Here is a 7,679-nt window from a genome sequence, read left to right on the forward strand (position 1 = left end):
TCGTCTCCAATGTCCCTCGACGGGATCCCCCACCAGGCCACCATAAATGGCAGCCCCATTTTAATCGAAGTGCCGGGTCGGCCATCGCTCTGCCCCTGCTGCTACCACACTGGCCACTACCGGAAAAACTGCTCCGCTCCTTGGCGTCCCTCGTCCTGCACCTACGGGCATGACCAGACTAACTGCACCAGTCATACGCTCCCAGAGTGAAGCAGCGAACGCCCCTGCGAAATCTAGAAAAGCACATGGACGCCGACAACATGGCGGCCGTGATGAGCGCCGAGGAGCCAGCGGCAGCCGCTCCCCCATCTCCTCCTCCCCGCACATGCCTTCGCCTCCAGTGCTCCTGTGGAAGGGGCAGGCCAGCTAGACGAGGTAGACGGGTCTTAACAGAGAAGGGCGGAGACAACGAGCAGCTCGGCCTCCAAGCTGAAGACGGCTCTAAGCTTAAGTGCACACCGAGACAGGGAGCGCAAGGGAGACACAACGACCCCAACCCCTCGCAGTCGGGATTACCGCCGGCAAGACGGAGGGAACAAAAGTGACGGAGCGGCTTTGACGACATCGGCCCCCTTTCCGCGAGGCAACCGGCCGGCAGAAGGAACGACAGCGGGCCCGCCCCAACACCAGTTCGATATTTTGGTCTTCAAGTAAATTGAGTGTCCAGCACCGGCGCGTCGCGGAGATCAGACTCACGACATTAAGCGTGGCAAGCTTAAATGAATTCTGCGCAGTGGCCATTGTGGCTGCTACCCCCAAGCCTTCAAAGAAAAAGGAGTGTACACCAGGGATTCCAGGCAGACGTAGTGAAACGCTCATGTGAGGCCTCTCCTCTACGTAAACCACGATGGCCACACCACAGAATTCACTTAAGCTTGCCACGCTTAATGTCGTGAGTCTGATCTCCGCAAAGCGAAGGTGCTGGACACTCAATTTGCTTAATCGACGTCGTCTTCCTAAAAGAAACCGAAATTGCAAATCCGGTTGGCGGAAAGAACTTCGTTCAGTTGTTCAGAAACAAATATTAGGGTTTTTTTTTTACCATGGCGGGCGTCCAAGCGGAGGGTTCAACTATTCTCGTAAAGAAGCAAGAACTTGTTAGAGAGAGAAAGGGTTTGTTGAATAACTAATATTTACATGGCGAAGTTTTGGCTCTCAAGAGAGCGCACAGGTCTCGCCAGGGGAAGGAAGAGCATTAAAAACAAGGACAGTGAAAGGGCAATGGAATATTAGGAATATAATAACAGGTGATTAGAAGGCTATATACAGAGTATAATACATACACAGGTTTATTGACTATTCACATACACATGCACTCACACCCACACACGCACACAAAAAGGAACAAAGGAAACGGGGGGTGGTGGGTGGTGTTTGGCTTTCACAGTTCATGGGAGGGTGTTGAGGCCTGACTCGTCGAGGTACGAGAGGAGCAGCATGAAGGGTCCCCTAGGACGCAGGATGTCATCTGCAGTGCTTGAGGGTAGCCCCAGTCGCCGGTACCCAGAAACTACTTTGTTCCGGGTATCAGCATACGCAGGGCAGGAGCAGAAGACGTGATCCAATGTTTCAGGGTCGGAGCAGTGGACACAGGTGAGTGTGCCGTCGCGACCCTAGCTACAGAAGCCTGTGGAGGCGTGCTGCTGTGCGGTAGCAGCCGCTGCAGAGCCGGAGGAGGAGGAACCGCTCTGGCTGGGCTATGCTACTGGTGGGAAGGAGCCGCGGGGCATCACCGGTGGCCACTCGTTTGCAGGGGTGGCATGTAGCCACCTCTCTTCTGATGGCATCCCTAGCCACATCATAGCGCACCAGGAACGTACCGACTGGAGTGGCTTTCTGCTCACGTTGCCGGGGAGTCGTGGGCTGCTTTGGTCAGTGCATCTGCAGCCTCGTTCCCTGGTATGCCAACGTGAGCAGGAAGCCACTCCAGTCGGAGGTTGCAGCCTTGTCCCTGCAGGTCGCGCAGCTTGGCAACTATAGGTAAGGTCCCTAAAATAACTAGGAAAATTACCTTAAAGTAATTTCAGGGACCTTAACTATAGGGACATCTCGAGTTAGCCACCTCGCCCCGTGGCACAGATGCCTCCGTCAGGCGAAGTAGCGCCAGGCGGAGGTCGCAGAAGATGGTGGCCGCTGGTGGTGGATCTTCCAGTAGCATGTGCGCGGCCAAGTGTAGGCCTGCCAGCTCGGCCGTTGTGGAACTGGTGGGGAACGGCAGCCGGCATTGCCGGTGGGCTCATCTGGCCGGGGCAGTGCAGGCAGCAGCACCGCGGCCCTCACTTGGAAGAACCGATCGAGCCGTCTCTGTAGACCAGGGGCCGCATTCTCTAAAACGGCGGGGCGTCGCTTTGAAGCGACGGGTCAGCGCCATTGGAATGTATGTGTTGTGGGGTTGGGGCCGTCGCTTTGCGGTGCGCCTCGTGAGGAGTGACCGTAAGAAACGCAGTGTGGCAAGGGCGCGAAGTGAGAAGCGAAACGACGGGGGCAGTGGGCGTCGCTTCGCGCCCTTGCCACACTGCGTTTCTTACGGTCACTCCTCACGAGGCGCACCGCAAAGCGACGGCCCCAACCCCACAACACATACATTCCAATGGCGCTGACCCGTCGCTTCAAAGCGACGCCCCGCCGTTTTAGAGAATGCGGCGCCTGGAGTTGTCCCGGCGGTTCCAGGTCTATGAGGGCAGCAGCTTCCTGGCGAATCCCAACCGCAGTCTCGCCGGGGCAGCGTGGTTGTGACGTCAAGGAGCGTACGGCTGCAAGGGGTGTGTGTGTGTGGGGGGGGGGGGGGGGGGGGATTATTTACATCCATAAAATTTGTCTCAAGTTAAGGAAGGAAGGTTAACTTAATTGATTGATTGATTGTAGGGTTTAACGTGCCGACGCGACGCAGGCGATGAGGCGCGCCGTGGTGGAGGGCTCCGGATTAATGTTGACCACCTGGGGATCTAAATAACGTGCGCCGAAATCTCGTACACACCGGCGTTTTTGCTTTTCGCCTCCATCAGAAAAGCGGCGGCTGCCGGGCTGGGATTCGAACCCGCGTCCTCGTGCTCGGCAGCACAACACCTTAGCCACTGAGCCACGTACCGCGGCGGGTTAAAAAAGGAAGGTGCCAAGCGCAACGTGTGTGCAGTTTGCTCAGCACAAATGAGACTTTAAGGGCTATTCAATAGAATAACCGGCAAGAAAGCGTGATGCCGAAAGCTCAGTACGGCGGAAATCGGCAAACCTATTATGTGAAATGCTCGATTAGTGTTGTGTAATGCATCCCGATACCTAAGTGCGCTCAAAGAGGACCGCGACGCGTGCGCGCGCAGACTAGCGGCCCAGGGAGCTTTGCCGGCGTGCATTGAAAAGTGTGCGGATTGCAGGCGGTGTTCGGAGAAGACATAGTCGTATTCAGATCGCCAGAACAGCAGAAGAGGAAAATTAGGGAGGCATTCAGCATGGCATCAGGCACATGTGGTGTGTGCGTAAGAATTTCGTTTGTGTGAAATTGCTTTTTTGAAATTGCTTTTTTTAAAGACGCGCCCTGGCCCCTGCAGCTGTGTGGGTGCGAAGAATAAATGCGTACTATATAGAATCTGGAGATTAGGCAGGTGCCCCAGTGCACATCTATAGTTCATCGGTTTTCATGTCGTGCGTGGGTTCCGTTTCACGTCGTGCCTATCATTACTTCCCTTTTTTATGTGCCTGTCTTTTCCTTATGTGCACACGTCGAATGCGCTCCGTAGTTGGTAGTATGCGCCTTCCTGTTTGTTTTCCTTGTTCCTTAATTGTACGTCTCCATACGTGTTTTGGTCAGCGTTTGCATTGTTAGGCAAGTATTCCACCGTAAATTTTTTGGTGAAGGGATTAACGCGCCTACAGCAATGCGTGGGCTACGAGGCGCTTCTTATTGGAAGGCTTCAGGGCAAATTTAAGCTGCGCCGAAATCGCGGCACCCGAGCGTTTTAGTAACAGCTAAGCTGTTGAGAGAATATGGTGTCCGAAGTTAAAAATACCGAGAAAATGCCGAGCGCACGTGAGCGCTTTCCTTTCGGCGACCGGCCGACAGTTAAAAAAAAGTCAGGAAAGTGCCGAGCGATCGCGTGTTCGTGCCTCACGGCGACCGCCCAGCGGCGTCCCTGGCGCACGTTTGTCAAGCCAAGCATACCCACTCAGAGATATTGGCCAAGATTGGGTCAAAAAATTACGCCCACCTCCCCTCGCGGGAACCCTGGTGTGATGCGACGCTGAGGGGGTTCAAGCGCAAGCGGAGAGCAACCGTCGACCGAAAGGCCGCCGGAGAGCGGCACACCGGTTATATAGCGCGCCCGAAGGAGAGGAAACCGCGGAGAGAGAGAGTACTGCACATGCGCACCACCGCGCGCAGCGCCGCCCACTGGCGGAGTGAGAGAGCGCTGGGCCGCACACGCTCTCACCTGGGCACGCGCCGGCGCCAGTGTGTCTGCCGCGGCTATGACGCAACACAATCCACTTTAATCCAATCCAATCCAATGTAAATCCAAGCCAAGTCAATCGAATCCAATCCAATGCCCCTCGCGAAAGAGTGTTCGCTATCGGAGAGGAGAGTGGCTGCAGACAACGGACGCACGCCGCGGACAACAACGGACGCACGCAGGAAGGACAGGGCCGCCGACAAGAGATGCTATGAGCGTCGCATCTAAAAAATTCCATCGTTCGCAGTAATCGTGGCAATTAACACTTGCTCGGAATGAGGAAGACACCAGCATTCGCCGTAATCGTAGCAGCACTTGCTCGTAATGAGAAGGACACGTCATAGCGCGCGTCCCTTAAGGGGATGTCCAATGATTATCACTTAAAAAAATGGAAGAAGCTCGCACTTGTTGCAACAATTAATTATGGAGTAAAGGTCGTTGCATCAGTGAAGAAGAAGCAAGTCGGCTGAAATCGTGGAAATAAACCGTCGTGATGATCGTCAAGGTTGCGTACAGCTTCGATACCTTCAAGCCTTACGCGTTTTAGATGCGAACGCTTCTCATTCACCCGCCTTGTCCCTGCATCCATCCTGCGTTGTCGGCGTCCACCCCTCCCCCATTCTCCTCGCCGCGCCAGCTGCGCTCTCCGCCGCTCACCCCCTCTCCTCTCCGATAGCGAACACTCTCTCGCGAGGGGCATTGGATTGGATTGGATTGGCTTGGCTTGGCTTGGCTTGGATTGGATTAAAGTGGATTGTGTTGTATGAGCTTGATTTTTTTTTTTTTTTTTGCTATTGGCCTCGATCAGAAACGCAGCCACCACAGCCGGGAGCCGAACCCGCTTCCTTGGGCTTAGCAGCACAACTCCATAGCCACCGTGCGGGTATGCTGGCTTCAGCATGACCAGTCTGTGAGGACTGTCAGGATAGCAGCTTGTTTAGTCAGGGAGATTTGCAAAATGTGTCTTCCTGAAGACCATGCTACGGTAGGCTTTAACTCGACCACACTCACAGCTGGAACGCAAATTCATCTGCTGTTTCTGCGAGAAACTTTGACAGGCTTACAGGTTCAAGTTATTTTCATAACATCTTTCTTTGGTATTGATCTCCTATCATTTTCTGGCCAGCGGGAGTGGATTGCTGCAGCCTTAAGCTCCATGCCGTCGATAAAGACAGCTGAGTTGGATCATTCGAAATAGTGCGATAATACTTCTGCAAACTTTTTCAAGATATTTTTGGGGGTACTCACTACTATTACGTAGAGCATGCGACTGTGACCCTTCATTTTTATGCTCGGTATTTCTTTGAGAGTACTATAAAAATCACACTTGTGTAATTACACACAATGCCTAATTAGTGAAGTAACTAAACGACTTGAACGAAGAACCTAATACAGATATTTACGCGCTTTCTTGGAGTTTCTAGTAAAGCTCCTTTTCTGTAAATAGGCGTAGTTACAGACCGGAATTTCTATAAAACCTCCCGCATGTTACTTTTTCGTGAAATTATGTAAAGGTAAATATTGTTTGTTGATATGCAGCTTTATAGTTCTGTCTGAAAATATGTCTGTGCCCCAAAACAGAATATATAATCGGTTTCGTTTCTTGGATTATTTTTCCAACATAATGTTTTAGCAAGTGTTATATTTCTGAAATGTTTCGTTCGCCTTTATAATCATACATGGTGAAATTTCCGCCTTACGTGGCAACAAGACTTGTTTGTATTTGGGTTTTGTTAAAAAAAAATAAAAAAATAATCATTGCGCTTTGATGCGCTTTGGCACATGCCGATAAATCGTGTGCAACACTGGCGTTCTTCTTCAGGGCCTGAGAAGAACTTTGAAACAAAAGGTATAGCTTCGGACAAACTGAGGAACGTTGCAAAACCCAGATAGCCAATTCTGCAGGCCCCAAATTACACATGCTCTTTTAGCCGAGATAAAATTGGTTAGGCGGAAATATATTTTTGAACTGTAAAATTACTTTACGCTGACTCATGCCAAAATGTCTGCGGTTGAACAATCACGTACACTCAAGAGCAGAAGCTTACGGACCACGAAAGCAGCAATTTAGAGTTATTTCTCTGCCGCGCGGCAGCCCGGGGTACTATGTGCGGTAGTTTTCATTAGTTCACTACTTATACGACATCTCGCATGCATCCGACAGTTTGTCGGGCTGATATAGGAAGAGAAATAACCTAAAATTGTCATTTAACTGGTCCGTAAACTTTTGATCGTGGCTGTACATTATGACAAAGTCAGAGTAAACGCATTTATTCTGGTAGAAGTGGCTGCCATGATTGTGGTCCCATGACTGTTTTTGTTTACTGCAGCCCGACAGTTCTTTATATTTTCGGCAACTGGCATTTTCACGCCAGAACGACAATCGCCTGAATGGAGAAATAAGGGCTCTGTTTTGAAAAAAAAATAGCGAAATTAATAAGGCAGCGTTGAGCGAGCTGAAAGGGACACAGAAAGGACAAAAAAGGACACAAAAGGGCACAAAAGGACACGACGGCAACGAAGCTAAAGGTAGAGCCGAATATTTCCAGAATATTCGAGCAGTTTTCTTCTCATCTACACAGCAGGTAACATGTAAGCCTGGCGTGCGGGGAACGGACACAAATTCATGGCTGCCAACGCTGCGTAACGAGACAAACGAACTGTCAAGCGTGCTAAAATACCGAAATACGCTTCATTGACAATTAGCGCGGAGAGAGCGAAGCACGCTCAAAGCAGCAGTAAATATTCCCGGTGGAATGTCAGCCCTGACAAGAGTAGCGGCAGAACACAAGATGAATCGGCTGCAGGCAATGGCGTGTGCTGTGGCGCTTGTCGTCCGCTTCCAATGCGACATTTGCGCTGCGCGGACTGGTGAGTTGTTGTTCCGCATTTCTAATTAAAAGCATTGTCCTGTCCTCTTTAGCGTTCCCGAAGTTCGTTCTCCACTTTGGCGCCTCCTCTAAGTGGGCGTTTTTACCTTCCGATTTGGTTCTGGAAGGGAATGCATGAGATTTTGCTGCAGTGATTTGGAGCGTAGGCAAGGGACATTATGCGCCAACATGGTTTGGTTAGTCTAGGCAGACGTGCGTGAGCGCGCAAGACGGAAAGTCGAAAAATAGTTATGTTAGGTTCGCATTGCACAACCCAATTTTTAGTCATCCGTCTACGCTTGATTGAGTGTACATGCTGGCGTAGATACATTTATCAGAGACGTGAAAAAAAAAAAAAACGCATAAC

This window comes from Haemaphysalis longicornis, unplaced genomic scaffold (assembly GCF_048455015.1).
Source record: "Haemaphysalis longicornis isolate Haplotype H1 unplaced genomic scaffold, Haemaphysalis longicornis Haplotype H1 scaffold_5, whole genome shotgun sequence".
Taxonomy (NCBI): domain Eukaryota; kingdom Metazoa; phylum Arthropoda; class Arachnida; order Ixodida; family Ixodidae; genus Haemaphysalis; species Haemaphysalis longicornis.